Source organism: Xiphophorus couchianus, chromosome 11 (genome assembly GCF_001444195.1).
Source record: "Xiphophorus couchianus chromosome 11, X_couchianus-1.0, whole genome shotgun sequence".
NCBI lineage: Eukaryota > Metazoa > Chordata > Actinopteri > Cyprinodontiformes > Poeciliidae > Xiphophorus > Xiphophorus couchianus.
Genome location: NC_040238.1, coordinates 16,547,525 through 16,562,610, shown reverse-complemented (window position 1 = coordinate 16,562,610; position 15,086 = coordinate 16,547,525). Strand labels below are relative to the sequence as shown.

At 35.6% G+C, this 15,086-nt stretch overlaps 1 protein-coding gene across 3 annotated transcripts in view; it reads right to left on the bottom strand.

Moving 5' to 3' along the window:
• Positions 1–15,086, bottom strand: part of cadm2a (cell adhesion molecule 2a) — a 230,777-nt gene that overhangs the window by 28,746 nt on the left and 186,945 nt on the right. The gene's annotated exons all lie outside the window — the stretch shown is intronic.

Genomic DNA, 15,086 nt, shown 5'->3' with positions numbered 1-15,086 from the left:
TAGTACAGCTGCAGCGCACTGGCAATATTCAGCTTGAACGGCAATACGCACCACGTGGTTGAAGGGTGAGCAATAAAAACTGTTGGGTTGCCAAAACGTGGCTACATAAACACCAAGAAAGCTTTCACCACTTAAAAAGTTTGTGTAATTGATTTGGGTTCTCAGCAGAAAGCTAGAAACAGTGACACAATGACAAATTATTTGAAAGTACAGTGAGATTACCATAGTTGACTAGTAATGCTGAATTTGGCATCTGCTATAAAGAGCTATTTCACAGCTTTTCAAAGAATTTAGACTGAAGTATGTCATATCCAGTTCAAAATAGAAAATATTTAGACCAATGATCTTACAACGTTTTACCACGTTTTCAAAATCATCAAGCTGAAACAGAAAAATAATTTTATTTTAAAATATCTAAGTTTTATTTTTGCAACTTTCAATAATTAAAGTAAATACTTGCTGCATGTGTTGTGCATTTCTTACAATGACCATGTGTTTGTGCCTTCTAAAGAGGCCATTTATGCTCTGGCCGTTACCCCCACACTGCTGAGCTGCTCCACTTTCCCAGCATCCCTCCTTACTGTCTATTCTACCTCTACATTCTGCCAATCAACTATTCTGTTGAGCCACTTTCACCAACTCAGGCTCTAAGAATGGCTCCCCAAGAGATGAATGACTGACAGGTCTGCAGAGTTAGCAACATCCATCCAATCAACAACTGACAGTGAATATGGATGGATTTCTTTATAAAGACTAAACTGAAACATATTATTTTTTTAACTCAATGAAGGTATCAGAGGAGCAAACATTTTCCATTCATTTTTATTCGTAATACTTGCTCGGTAGAAACTGTTTCTTTTCATCTTTCTACCAGACTGACTTGACTTTATTTTTCTTGCCCAAATTCATACACTCTTTAAGCAACACGTCAAGCTTGTTTTGTTTTTTTTTGTTTTTCTGTTGCTCTTTGTTCCTCCATACTTGCAAGCAATCTCTTATACTTGTTTTCTGTGTGATATTTCAAATTGACTGCCACTGCATGGTATGATTCAAAAAGAGAAGCATAAAACTGACAAACTTTCTTCTTCTAAAACCATCAACTGAAAAGATACATTTTTATTTAAGCGTAAGTGAGACATGATTGTAGTACATATACCTATGTAAACTCAAACAGACAAACTGTGTGTACAAAGGTGTCTGCGAATATTAGTTTTATTGGTCTAAAAATACAATATCCTAACACATTTTAAACATAGCCAAGACTGAAAACTGCCAGTAAGGCTCTGGCATGCCAACCAAAAAATGTATGCATATATATACATACAGCTCTGGAAAAAAATAAGAGACCGCTGCACTGAACAACATTGAAAAACTCCTGGTTATTCTATAAAACATTAGTATTGTTGTTTCTAAATGAATATGAACTTGATTTCTTTGCGTTATTTGGGGTCTGAAAGCACTGTAACTTTTTATCTTTTCTGGAGAAAATTCCTCATTTTCTGCAGATAAATACTAAATGCTTGCTTGGAATTTAGGAGACATGTTGTCAGAAGTTAATAGAATAAAAGAACAATGTTCATTTTACTCAAACGTATACCTATAAAGAGTAAAATCAGAGAAACTGATCATTTTAAGTAATCATATGATTACTTTCATTAGTACGTAGTTGTTTTTTTTTAAAGTGTAATCATAGGAATATGCATACAGGTCAGTTATGTTTTATTTGGTTCTGCTTTTATTGCTTTATTTTGTATCATTGTGTTTTTATTTCCTTTTTATTATTCTATTGCCAATGTTACCAGTGTTGCACTTTGGTCACTTTGTTGTGTGTGAGAGTGCAAAACAAATTATGATTTATTTATAAAATAATGGTATTCTGTAGTTGTGACCTTATTCCCTCAAGCTTTAAAAACAAACAGACTAGATACTGTGAAATGTACGGCAATGGCTCAGAAACACTCGTTAAACGTTATCAGTGAAGACAGCTTGTTGTTGCATGTCAAATCTCTTATTAAAAAAAGTTGAAGACAGTAAGTAAGTTGTTGAAATACTGCTTATTATCTGTGGGCCCAAGGAAATTAACATTTTCTAAGGTAAGGTAGAAAACTGCCTCTTGATCTACTGAATCCAATTAGAATTTATTTTTTTCAGGGGGAAATCATGGACCATTTGTCCCTGGAGCTAAAAAACACAGTACAGTTTAAACGCAGGCTTTAGATAACTTGCATAATGAGGAAGAAAGCAGGTTCTTTTCTATATAACACAGTTTTTATCATATACAAAAATGAAAACCACCCTCAGCACAAAAATAATTTTTACCAAGAAAAAGTACTGCAGAGCTGTAACATAAATCTAACATAATTAAACTCTGAGACATAAACTATTAAATATGCTAAATACTTCTAAAATAATCAGCTTATTTTACATTATAAAGTAAAATAAATAACTATTTGGAAATGCGTTCTCATTTTTCAGTTTAAGCATCACTCAGTTTTCATTATTTGAAGTACTTTGAAAATCCATGAATATTTTTTTAACAGCTACGCAGATTTTCAAAAATATTCACATGTAATAAGTAACAAGTAATTTTGGAAAAATAAAGAAAAAGTTAGAGTATTCTACAAGAAAATTAGAAAGGGGTATACAGTTCTGCAATATTCACCTGTGGTCTGACAGAAAAAGAGGTAATAGTTGGCAGGGACTGCGGCATGCTGTTCTGTGGGTGGAAGCCCTGCACCACTAGTATGAGCCAAGGCAAGCTTGGAGGATTAGGAATGGAAATGACAGGCGTACAATGAGAGAATTTGACCCTTTTATTCCATTTCACAGGAGAGAAGGACAACCCAAGAATAGGAAATGGTCTGGAGGGGAGCAACAAAACAACAGAGACCGTGGAGGTCTCCCAGGGAGGGGGAGAAATCATTGACAACAAACGACCGTGCTGACTAATCCTGGCAGCAGGGGTCTGAAGGCTGACTCAACATACCCTTAACTGCATCTCAGCTGAGACTGGAAATCATTGGCTCAAGCAAAACCAATAGAAAGAAATACCTACCTATTTTTTACAGATCAGACAAATTTTACTCAGTCAAAGATAAACCAGAGTCAATAAAAAAAATTGCAGCTTTTAAATAATGTTTTGATTTATTATGGGAAATGTAATTGCTCCCTAAACCTAGTAACTGTTTGTGACTCCTTTGGGGGAACAAATTGTCTTACATAGATCTTTTAGCATGAAAGATATGCGAAGATGAGAAAGTAATAAGTGTTAATAAAACAAAAATTATTGAACCACTTAGTTACATAATTTCTCTGACTATATTGTATTAGTCAAATCTTACCCCACTTTGCACCTACTTGCCAACTCATGTATAACATCAGTGAAGTAACTTTTACCCTCCTTACCACGTTATCCCTTTCATAAGTCACTTCAAGGCAGCAAACAGGCATAATCATGGCTGACTCGAAAGTTTAAAGAAGAAATATTTAAACGTTAAATAAGAAATGCACATTTAGGGTAGAGATAATCTAAATGTCCAAATGTATTATTTGTAAGCCAATAGAGCTTAAAGCCATATTGGTAATATATCATTAACATTTATGTTGCAGTCTAAGCAGTCCTTCCTATTTTGCTATTTTAATATATTTGATATACTGATATTGTGATGACAATAAATTCAGATTCTCTGAGCAGATATACTTTAAACTGTCATGTCTCACAACTCATGAATCATCTGAAAAGGAGGAAACATAAGAATAACAGAAATGGGTTGTTTTGAGAAAATAATGCTCAGCCATTTAAATCTAATAATTGGATAGAGAATTGTGCACATGAGCACAAAATGGACAACATGACAATGATATAAGAGCCTGAAGTGGCAAAGTGACCTGTCGCCTGCCGGAATCACCTTTTCTCATGCTGTTCTCTTCAGTCTTTATGAAAGCACTGCAAATGCCATTCTTCTATATTTTATTTCCCTCTAGATCAAGGGTCTGCAACCTGTGGGTCCAGAGTCTCACATGGCTCTGTGGGCCTTTCACAGTGGCTTCAAACAAGTCTTACCAAAAATAAATAGAACCACAAAAATTAACAAAATTGGACCACAAATTAGGGGGCAAATAATCTGCATTTAAATTTGCCCTGAAATAAGAAATTAAATAGTTTACTTCCCCTAAAATGTTTCATACCTTTCACAGTTTTTTTCATGGGTCATGTAGGTTTTGTGGTTCTAGACAAATTTGATTTAGGAGGTGTGAGAGCAAAAATGTCTCTTTGGATTGAAAATGTTTCTGAATCCTGCACTAAACCGTATTCCTGGATTAGGTTTGAATTTAGCTAAAGATTCAGGGAGATTTTATTGCTTACTTAACTTGGACATAGTAGGAATTATATAAGTGTTAAAATGTATTTAATTACATTTATTTCAATGAGACATTGTATGTACTGTATGTATGGATTTTAATAAACTGACTATGCAAGTTTTAGGAAGTTTTGGACTGGAATGAATCATTAATCTGTCCAGATTGTGACTTGCCTCTCAACAACAGTGACAGCTGGGATTACACCTCCTTGGTTGTCAAGAAGACAACCAAGGAGGTTAAAAAGAGCATAATTCTTTTTAATTTGACAATAATTGTTTTTAAAACCATTACATTCATTTCCTAATGAAAGTGCCCTAGCATGGATTTTTACTGTGGTATTGCACTATTTAGCTAAACTGGAGTTTGTGGTAGATGCACATTTAATTTGAGATTATTCAGAGCCAAAGTCAATAAATACTGTTGCAAATCCACCGCCGTTTTATAGCAGTTCAGTGAGTGTGCTTTTCTAACAGATGACTAAGAGCAGTGAGTGCTGTTGGATGTTAGGAGAGTCTTTATCAGTGGCTAGCAGCCCTGTGTCATAATGTCCTCGCTGACATGACACTCCCCAAGCATTCACAGCTAAGACGTATCGGCTGTGGATTCATGAGGATGACTTTCCACTCCAAAAGGAGAGGGCCGGACGGTCTTGGCGCGTTGGCATTTAAAATGGAGACAGGTGGCCCACCTCCACAATGTTTCCCGTAATGCGCATAGACAGCGGGCTGTTGCAGTCCTACCCCCATCTACTTCTGTGCTCAAGGCTATGTCAGTTAACCTGTCCGCACTTTATAGTGACAGAAAAAGAGATGAATCAGAAATACTCGTAAGAGGTCGTATTTACTCAAAGTTACATGCAATTATCACAATGAAAAAACACCTTAGGATTCCTTTGATGTCCTGGTTTATTATCTTTGGATCTGACTATAATACGTTTTTCACATTACAAACATAACTTTGAAGATTTTAATTGGGATATTATCTAATAGTAGAACACAAAATAATGAAAGACTGCTAAGTTGAAAGAAAACTATGCATAATTTACTCAAAAGGGTGATATGCATTTGTATTCAGCCCCATTTAGTCTAAAACTCCTAAATAAAAATGCATTCAACATCCCACAAAACTTGGTCAAGAAAGCCACCATTGAAAGAGAGCCTTAAGAAGTATTTTTTAGTTTTGCACAATCCAAATATAGAACCTCTAGTCCAGTGGTTCTTGACCGGGGTTCGATCGAACCCTAGGGGTTCGGTGAGTCGGTCTCAGGGGTTCGGCGGAGCCTCCGCCACGGAGGTCAAGACACACCCGACTCATTATGCAAATCTGATACTCGGAACAGCTTGTGTACTTGTGTACCAGTAAAAAAGACATATACTTGTCTTGAATTTGGAAAAAAATCATATTTGATTTATCACTAAAGAAGGGTTCAGTGAATGTGCATATGAAACTGGTGGGTTCGGTACCTCAAACAAGGTTAAGAACCACTGCTCTAGTCACTGTGAATCATGATGATAGCAGCATAATGCTAGGAAGACTTTTCTCAAACAGAAACATCTTTCGGAGTTTGTCTGTATTTATCAAGAGATAAATATGTCATGCAGTGGATTCAGCTCTCACAAACAGCTGAATCCACTTAACATCAAAATAGGCCCAACAAATTTCACTAAATCTCATATTGATCAGCTGTGCATGCTTATTTGTGGTACACATGTAACAGGATAGAAAGGGTGAACATGTATTTTTGTGACTGTATGTTTTATTCATGCCGCTGTGACTTGCAGGAGGCATCTTGAAATTACATCTTTAATGGTCATTGATCTGTTACGACCCAGGGAGCCGGGTAGTATAAATGTAATCCCAACGCAGACTTTTTTAAATAGCGTTCAAGCAAGGTTGTCAAATACTGCCAAACTGGCTGTATTTAACTTTTAACTAGAAAACTTCTTTAAATTCCCAAACCTGATTCTTATTTTTAGTTTTCGCAATGTCACTCATATTAGCAACCATTTTTTTTCTACAGACACTCCAGGAGCTTTCTCCTTTACACTTTCCTCAATTGGTCGTTCTGGGGTGAGTTTTAGAATAATGATGGCCTCCTTATTCTGCTCTTACCCACAGCTGTCCAGGGCAATTACCCATAAATGAAGAAATACGCAGCACTATTTCAGAAGCTTGCTCAGTCACCGTGTGACTTCTTCAGGCAGACTTGAGTGATAGCAGATTGAAAAGCCAGCAGACAACGACCTAAAATAGAGCGAGGTATGTCAGCAGTAATAGTTCCCTGTCCTTGACTAAAAAGTTTGACAGTGTAAAGATGTGACCGCAAGTGAATTTGAATCAAACCCATGTTTTTCCCTCTAAGTCTCTTTGGAATAGATTTACAGGGCAACATGATGAAGTAATAACCTCTACAGTTTAGGTCAGAGAGTATGGTAATACTAGTCAGATAGCTAAGATCCTCTACCTTATTTGAAATAAATATTCATTTCATTTCTGTCTTTTTTTGGTCTCCACGCGGCTCCCCCTGGTTCAGCGGTGTGTAAACAACTCCTACATGTGGTGATATTGGAGGAGGTCTCTCTGGGTTGTGGTGTGTAACTGAGATAGAAATATATCATTACTGGGTGGGGACTGAGGGGATCCGAGGGACAAAGAGAATGAGAAATAGGAATATTGGATTCCGTTTCACATACACACACACGCACACAAGCTTATGTCCTTACATGCAGGCTGTCTGCTCCATCTGTCTGTTTTGCTCACGCAGACACTGAAAAAGGCACCCCAACGCGCACACACCCCCACACACACTTAGCATAGGATGTCTGTTAACTGCATGCTGAATGGGTGATGGACTGCTTCAGTGGTTCTGCCGGTAATATAATCTTCCCCATTCCCCCAGATCCCACACCAATATGTCACAATTGTCATTTATTCCCGGCATGGTTGCCCCACAATCAGATGGGTTTTCACATTGTACACACACTGATCCTGGCAAGATGATGAACACTTCAAGGGCAACCCACGTATTCCCACACAAGCATGTACGCATACATACATTGAGCAGCAACATGTGCAGAATTTACTTGTTTCTGGGTTTTTTATGTTTTTAGAGTAGATGGGTGATAGGGAGTTTGCAACAAGCTGACAATAATCCACACCTCTTCCCATTGTTAGAAGGAGTAAGATAGTAACAGGAAGGTAATTTTGGTTTGACAAAGATGAACATTATGTGCAAATGTGTCTGTCAATCATAGTCCTGAGAAAAGATTTTTTGTTTTGTTTTGCTGAAGTAAACAGGTCCTGAGCGTGTCTGATAAATGTATCAAACATAACAATGAGATGCTAATTTAAAACTTGTCTGAAAAGACATGGTATTATTCATGAGATCAATGCATTTTTCACCACAGTAATGAAAAGCCTTTTTTTTGTCTTGTACACACTTTAGTTTTGGGGGTAAATGAATAGAGAACAATGACAAGACTCGCTAGAACTGTACTTTTGAACTACTCCAGATTGATACTTTGCTTTAAAGTGTCTTTTAAAGTGATGCTGATTATTTATTCTTCTTCTATTAGTTCTTCAAGCTTTTCAGATTATTTTCTTTGAGCTCTGACTGCTTTTTGCTTTTTAACTTTCATATTTAGTCCGTTGCTATTTTTAGATGAATGGTAATCTAAACGATACTCAATACCAGAGGTGAGCAATTGCGGTTCCCAAAAGATCATCTGAGCAAGTTTTGCTGTTGTTGAAGGGCGTCACTGGCTGAGATATATTCAATAATAAACTCTAAGTATGTTTTTTTTTTTTTATCAGTTGCTGGTAAGAGTAGTTATTGCAACTGAACTATAAACTCTGATATACCCAACTACCAACTGAACTTTCTATTACTGTTACTGTAAATAACAGTAACAGTAACTGTTCGTGTATTTTTCTGTTAATCTGACAATGTTGATCCCTCTAGACATCAATCTGTTCTCCACAAACAGAACCACTTCACCTTTGACTTTCATGTATACATGCTTAAAAGTAGGGCTGAGTAATATTAGCAATTTGCCCTGGCATATTTTTAGACTGGTTACATTTATTGAATTACATTTTTTGAAAACAATGTACAACTAGGAGTGATTTTGCTGCACTATACTTTGTACTTCTACTTGAGTAAAGTTATTTTGAAGTAATGCTACTCTCACTTCAATATGTTTCTTGCTACTGTAAAGTAGAAAAATTAGAAATTAGAACTCTTTTTTTCTACTTGAGGTAACAAAGGCGTACATTCAAGGATGGCAACTTAGCAACCCAAACAGAGAAACGCAAACATTCACCCTTAAAAGAAAGGTTGTTTTTTAAAAGCCAATTTAGGTGTGAGTGTGGAATTAACACTTTATGCTTGAACTAATGGACATCTAAAAGGCCAGATGTGGCCCAGGGACATAAAATGCCCATCTGTTCTAAAAATAACTGTAAACAGAGATTTCAATTCAAATACACTCTAGACAATGTACTTGAGCCTAACAAAAAGTCATGATTTACTCTGATATATGAAGCTTAATTTATTGGAAAAATATCAAACACCACAGTTTGATGTATAGAAAACAGTGTTTTAATATTAATAAGTTGAATCTTAAGAGTCAGTGAGCTGAAAAATCAGCATACAGTGAATGACCATCTGGTAGATGAACCTCTTTGGCCAAATATTCATTTTTCTAAAGTAAATTCCTTAGTCTCCAAACTACATGCAGTATGGTGTCAAAATAATTATTTAGATTTTTAAGTTAGTCTTTGTTGTGTTAAATTTATGCATTTTACTTCATATTTGGAAAATATGCTTGATTAAATGTATGTTGTTTTAAATCAGAATGAAAATCTCTAGTCTGTCCACACCGAGCATGTTAGATTAACAAGTTTCTTTTGTTGTTGTTTTTCCTTTTAGAGATAGGTTGCCCTACACGACTCTGAATAACTCTGATAACAGATTTAATTATAATCTACCATGTAATTAAAATGAGCGATAACACTGATATCTATTTAAAAGTGTGTGGAGGAACAGTATCGATTTCACCTAATCTCCTTGCTTATCTGGATCCTGGGAAACCCTTAATGCCTGATACCAGACTGAGCTGTCTGGACTGAGGACAGAGTATAAAAGGTGTAATGGGAGCTACCAGCAGATGTCTTTTCAGTGAATTAATTAAGGGCCAAACACTGACTGCAATGACTTCAACAGCAGCTCTAGCAAAAATCTTACACTGACATTTGTTTCAGATTAGATTTTAAATGGTCAGTTTTGCAGCACCTGTAGCAGGAAGTTCTTTGAAAATAGAACAACATCACCACCTGCATGATTTTATATATGCAAAAAGATTTCAAACTGTTTTTCATCTATGCTACAATGGCTTAGTCTCCAAACTACACGATTGTCTAATTTAATTTTGTAACGCAACCGATTCTCATTACTTAATCAGCTCATTTTAAGGGTACAGTACTCTATTATTAGAACTGAATTCTTCAACAAGCCATTTAATTAGAGTATGACTACATCACTGTATTTTATTTTAATGACTGATGAAAAAAAATCTGATGCTGCTTTAGTTCCTATTTTTTAAAGGACATTTTACAGGCTTCACAATTTTCAAGAACTACTTTGTAGCAGTATGGAAGTGAAACAAAGAATAGTGTTATAATGCAAATTAACACAGAGAGAAAACAGCTAGAAGACTTTCAGTTTTCCTTCTGATGTTTTTAAGATATATATATAATTGCCATTATACACCAGCAGACTGTGAGAGAGAAGTGTAGAGCAAGTGAGTGTTCACTGATTGAGCTAAATGATTAGCTGTTTATTTATCAGTTAGCTTGGATACTAATAATTAATCATTAGGGGAATGTTGCTTATTGAGAGTGAATACTGTTGTTATTATTGTTATTATTAAAACAATAATACCAGTTAAGATATCGCCAAACAACTACTCTACAGCTGCAATAGTGCCATGTATTTAAAGAAAGTACATGATACTCACTCAGTTTCTGATTATTTCTTCATAGACAAAAGCCATCCTGTTCTCGTTCAGTGAAACTTCAGTGACTGTCATAGAGCTGATCTCTTTGTGTCAATTCCATCAACAAGTACTTTTCTAAGGTCATGGAGGTCAAGGCTGCCTATTATATCTGTCCTGTCTTATTTCTGGTGAATCGATCACTTGCAAATAGCAATATAATTAAGAGGCGGTAAGCTAGTGGTACCACTCAAAGAGTTCCTGGCCTGAAAATGGTGAACAAACACTGGCTGGGACCGTTCATGTGTTATGATGTCCAATTCTATAGAAAAACACTCTTCCTTAGAAATTGATTTTTAATTAATCTTGAGACCAAATCAAATTCTTCTCCTCTGTCAGCCGTTGTGGGAATAAAATAATAACAAACTCAAAATTATTACACAGGCCTGCTCTCCTGATTCTGAAGGCCCTGGGCAGATTAGACTGTGCCTGACAGCACACAGACACTGAAACCTCATTGGATGGAACATTGATAATCAACACAGACAGGTACACCAAGTGACATCACCAGAATAATCATTACAAAAAAGAGAATTAGCTTATTGGAAGCAAATTAAAATTTATTATGAACAAGACATATAGTTTAGGTTTTCTGAAAGTGTTCATAGCTACAGAAAAGTCCCACCATGGCTTTCAAATGACTATTTGAGAAATCCTGCAATGGAACCACCTTATTAACTAGATGGGGGTTTTTTTGTCATACACACTTGTTAGTATAAAAGTGCCACTGACTAGTGTTTTTAAATGACTCAAAATTTCCTAACGCATGACATTTTGGTATGCAAACACATGATTACTTGTGAATTCTACAGGTGCTACACAGAACGTGCAGTGTGGAATATATATACAAGTATATATGTACATATATACTTAATCCCTTCTGAATTAAGGGAGAACAGCTTTGTCGCTGTGACTAACCTTCTGACATCAACAGACAACACTTCCAATATAATCACCTGAGAAGTCCGTAAAAGCAGCTACTACCAATAAAATTGCACATCCTCTAGAGATCACCTTAACTACAAATATCTGGAACAAACTGTAAACTTCTGGTGGTAAATTAATTCATTTAAAAATGCATCAAATCCCAACTAGCTTATATTTTTCTGTACTGGGAGTTCTTTCCTCAGAAGTGGGCTACTGGGAGAAGCATTATTCACCCTTGGAGACTAAATAAGCCTGTTAAGAAAAGTGGTCACGCTGCTAATTAGTGTACTTTGTATTGTTTGTATATGCTTGTTCTTCAGATGGGAAATACAAGGTATAACAAAGTAGAGAATGAACTCTTGTAATATGCTGCAAATATATAGTAATTAGTTCAACTGAAAAAGTATAAAACACACCACATGTATCATATCTTTAATTAGGTGATAGATTGTTGTGTTCTCTTTAATTACTGGAATATCTAATGGTCTTTATAATGAGTGCACAGGATAAGGAGAATACCAAGCACTAGCAACACATTTTGTTTTCACTTACGAAGTAAAATAATTTGCCAAAGTCATGCAAATAGGGGAAAGATTCCAAAAATACAAAGATAAAAGCAAAATCGAGTTAGTTAAAGGGACGATTTTTGTGTCAGATGTAAGTGTTAACAGTGTCTAGGAAAGCAGAAAAAATAAACATAATTTATTGAAAATAAAAATTATGCACGCTTTGGGAAAAAGAAAAAAATGCTTTTCTGGTTCAATAATCCCTTGCATGAGAAAAGTAAAAATAAACCACATATCTGTGAAGCTTTTCAGCTCTGCATTTGAAATCCTTTTTATAAACCAAATTGTACAACAGTTAATTGACATTTAGGCTGTGAAGCACCTGGTTGCTTGTTATTCTCATTACTGAGTGGCAGTGATCCGGTGGGTTAAGCAAATATTTTGACATCTATTCATGCAATCAAGTAATTTAAAGGGTTGTTTATATTTACATTTACAAATTTGTATTGCTTTACAAAAAAATAAAAGAGTTGATTTACATTTCATGATTTGCATTAAATATACTTTCTTGTACAACCAAATAACGTCTATTAAGGTTCTGCAACTGTGCTGATGATCTGTGAGTGTCTTCCATCTGCAGGTTTCAGCTGATTCAGTGGAGCATCTGTTTCATTTTTTGCTGAAAAGCTTAATCTAATCATTTTATGCCCCGATCTTCCAAATATATCACAGATGCCTGTCTGCTTTTTTTGTTCAAAAAGTTGCAAGAATAATGATTGATCATGGTAAAAGGCATAGCTCACATTGTTACTTTAACAACAACAGGCACATTTTGGATAGACGCTAACAACAGCTATGTTAACATTCTTACATAAAGTTGAGAAATATTTTAAACAGAGTAGAAGGAAGAAAGCAAACACAAGAGCGCAGTTGGCAGGAGCCAAAGCAGGATTGTGCTGAATTATTTCACAAACTTGATTAGATGCATGTTTATAAGGCATTGTTACTATATTGTTTTAATACACAGCACTAAGACAGTTGCAAAGTCCGCCTGCAGTTACTTTTCTCACAGCATATTGCTTGACCCTAAAAAGTCACTTTAGCTTGAAAATGGCAGATTGTGATAAACATAAATGTCAGAATTTCAAGATTTGTTGGTTTCCCAGCTATAAATGAGGATGATACCAACTCATTAAGTAATGCAGAAGAACCAAAGGATGAAGCTAATGCAGTGATCTTAGGTCAGACGGTAAATGCTGAATCTGCTCCAGGATAAATAACTAATATGGAATAAAAACATAGCTAGAAATTCTGCTCCAGCAGTTACATAATGGCAGTAATAAATTATAACAAAAAGTGTAATTTGACATATGACTGCAATGTAGTTATGCATTGCTTATCAATCCCAAAGTATATTCTTGAATAGATCATGCACTGTATTCGCAACTGGTCAATAGATGGACAGAGTTGTACTACTTTCACAGTGGTCTGTGTTGCCTCTAATTGACAAAGCTTAATGCTGTTTGCTGGGCGGCAAAAAGATATCCAAAAAGTTGTTCTTATTTTCAGTTGCAGAATTTGGATGCAGGATGTAACTGTCAATCTGTCAGAGAAAAGTTCAGTAACTTTCACAGAAGAGGACGAGGAGGAAAAAAGAGCTGAGCAGTAGCTGAGAGGGTAGAGTTTTATAATATTCTTAAAGTTTGGAGAGTTTAGGCTTATGAGAGGACTACTTTTACTTCCACTGACTGAGTAAAGAGCAAACTGATGTCATTCTGGAGTGTTAGTGAGACTGACACCAAAAACAACCAACTTCAGACTGAAGAATAGAACATTAAGGACACATAATGTATAATCCAATATAATCCAAGTCCATAAAATGTTTGCATGTGACTGAATCCCTCTGATTGGATGCATCAAGGTATCTTCAAGGTGTCATCACATAGTGCTGTAAAAGTGCTTTTAACTCCACCAGACTGCATGGATGCTATGCACTCAGCCTGGTGCAGAGCTGAGCTACTCTCCAGTTGAGCAGCAGAGAGATGAACAATTTTGGCAGCATCCAACAGGATGTGGAAAGCAAAACTCACATCATTCTTCAAACTTCTAGAGCAGAAGTTGCTGTAAGTAGGTAGTGAACTTCCATTTGTTTGCAGGATGGTATTCTTCTGTCAGAGTGCAATGTAATTTATGTATTATGTTGGGGTTTCATATATTCTCATTTATCTACATATTTTCTTTGATTCATATATTCCGAATTGGAGTTTGTCCATCCTGATTATGTAGGCAAAGATTTTCTCTGTGCTGCCCATGTCTCCTTTCCAATTAAACTAGTAATGGTTCTTATTTTAGATAACCTTCCTAAAGACTTAAGAGTTTATTAAGAGAGTAATATTGTAACTTTTAATCGGTGCCAGGACTTTAATGCGTTAACTTTGATTAATTAATTAGAAACATTTTAATGTGTAAAAGATTTTAACGCAGTTAATCATATTTTTCTTTTTCACATGCCAAGGTTGTATTTGTTCCTGGTAAACCCATAAATTTGATGTAGAAACATCTGTAAACAACAACGACGGATAATAAAGTTGCTTCTCTTGGCCCACTGGGGGTTCAATTTTGTTTCAGAAAACCGCTAGAAGAAATTTCTCCTTGTGAAGTTACATATGAGCGTACTGGAACATCTCAGTAAATTAAATATTACTGAAAAGCTAATTTATTTAAGTAGGTCAATCAAAGAAGCAAAACTATAAACAATATTTTATGGGACCAATAAAAAGTTGATAAGTAGTCCAGCAGCTACAGCAAGACACACAAGGATGAAAAGATACAGAAGGTCGTTGCTGAAGAAGCTAATGATTGAGAATTTTAATTTGGAAGGTTGAGTGGAAGGAAAGACAAGCAAGCAACCCAGAGAGCAACTGTCCAGAGAATTGAGAAACAACGTCCTTTGAAGAAAACGTTGGGAGAATTACAAGGCTAAGAGGCCGCGGTCAGTGCTTCAAGGTCAAACACAAAGACGTACATACTTTTTAATAGACCAACATTTCAATTCTTTTTTTTTTTTTAAAGTCTTCTATAATGCTTCAACTTTTGGGGAAATTGAATTTTTGTTTTTCATTAGCTGTAAGCCATAGTAATCAAAATAATCAGAAGAAATTGCTTAAAATATGTCACTCTGTGTAACAATAAATAATAGAAAGTTACAGTAAGTTACTCTTGGTAATACTACAAATAT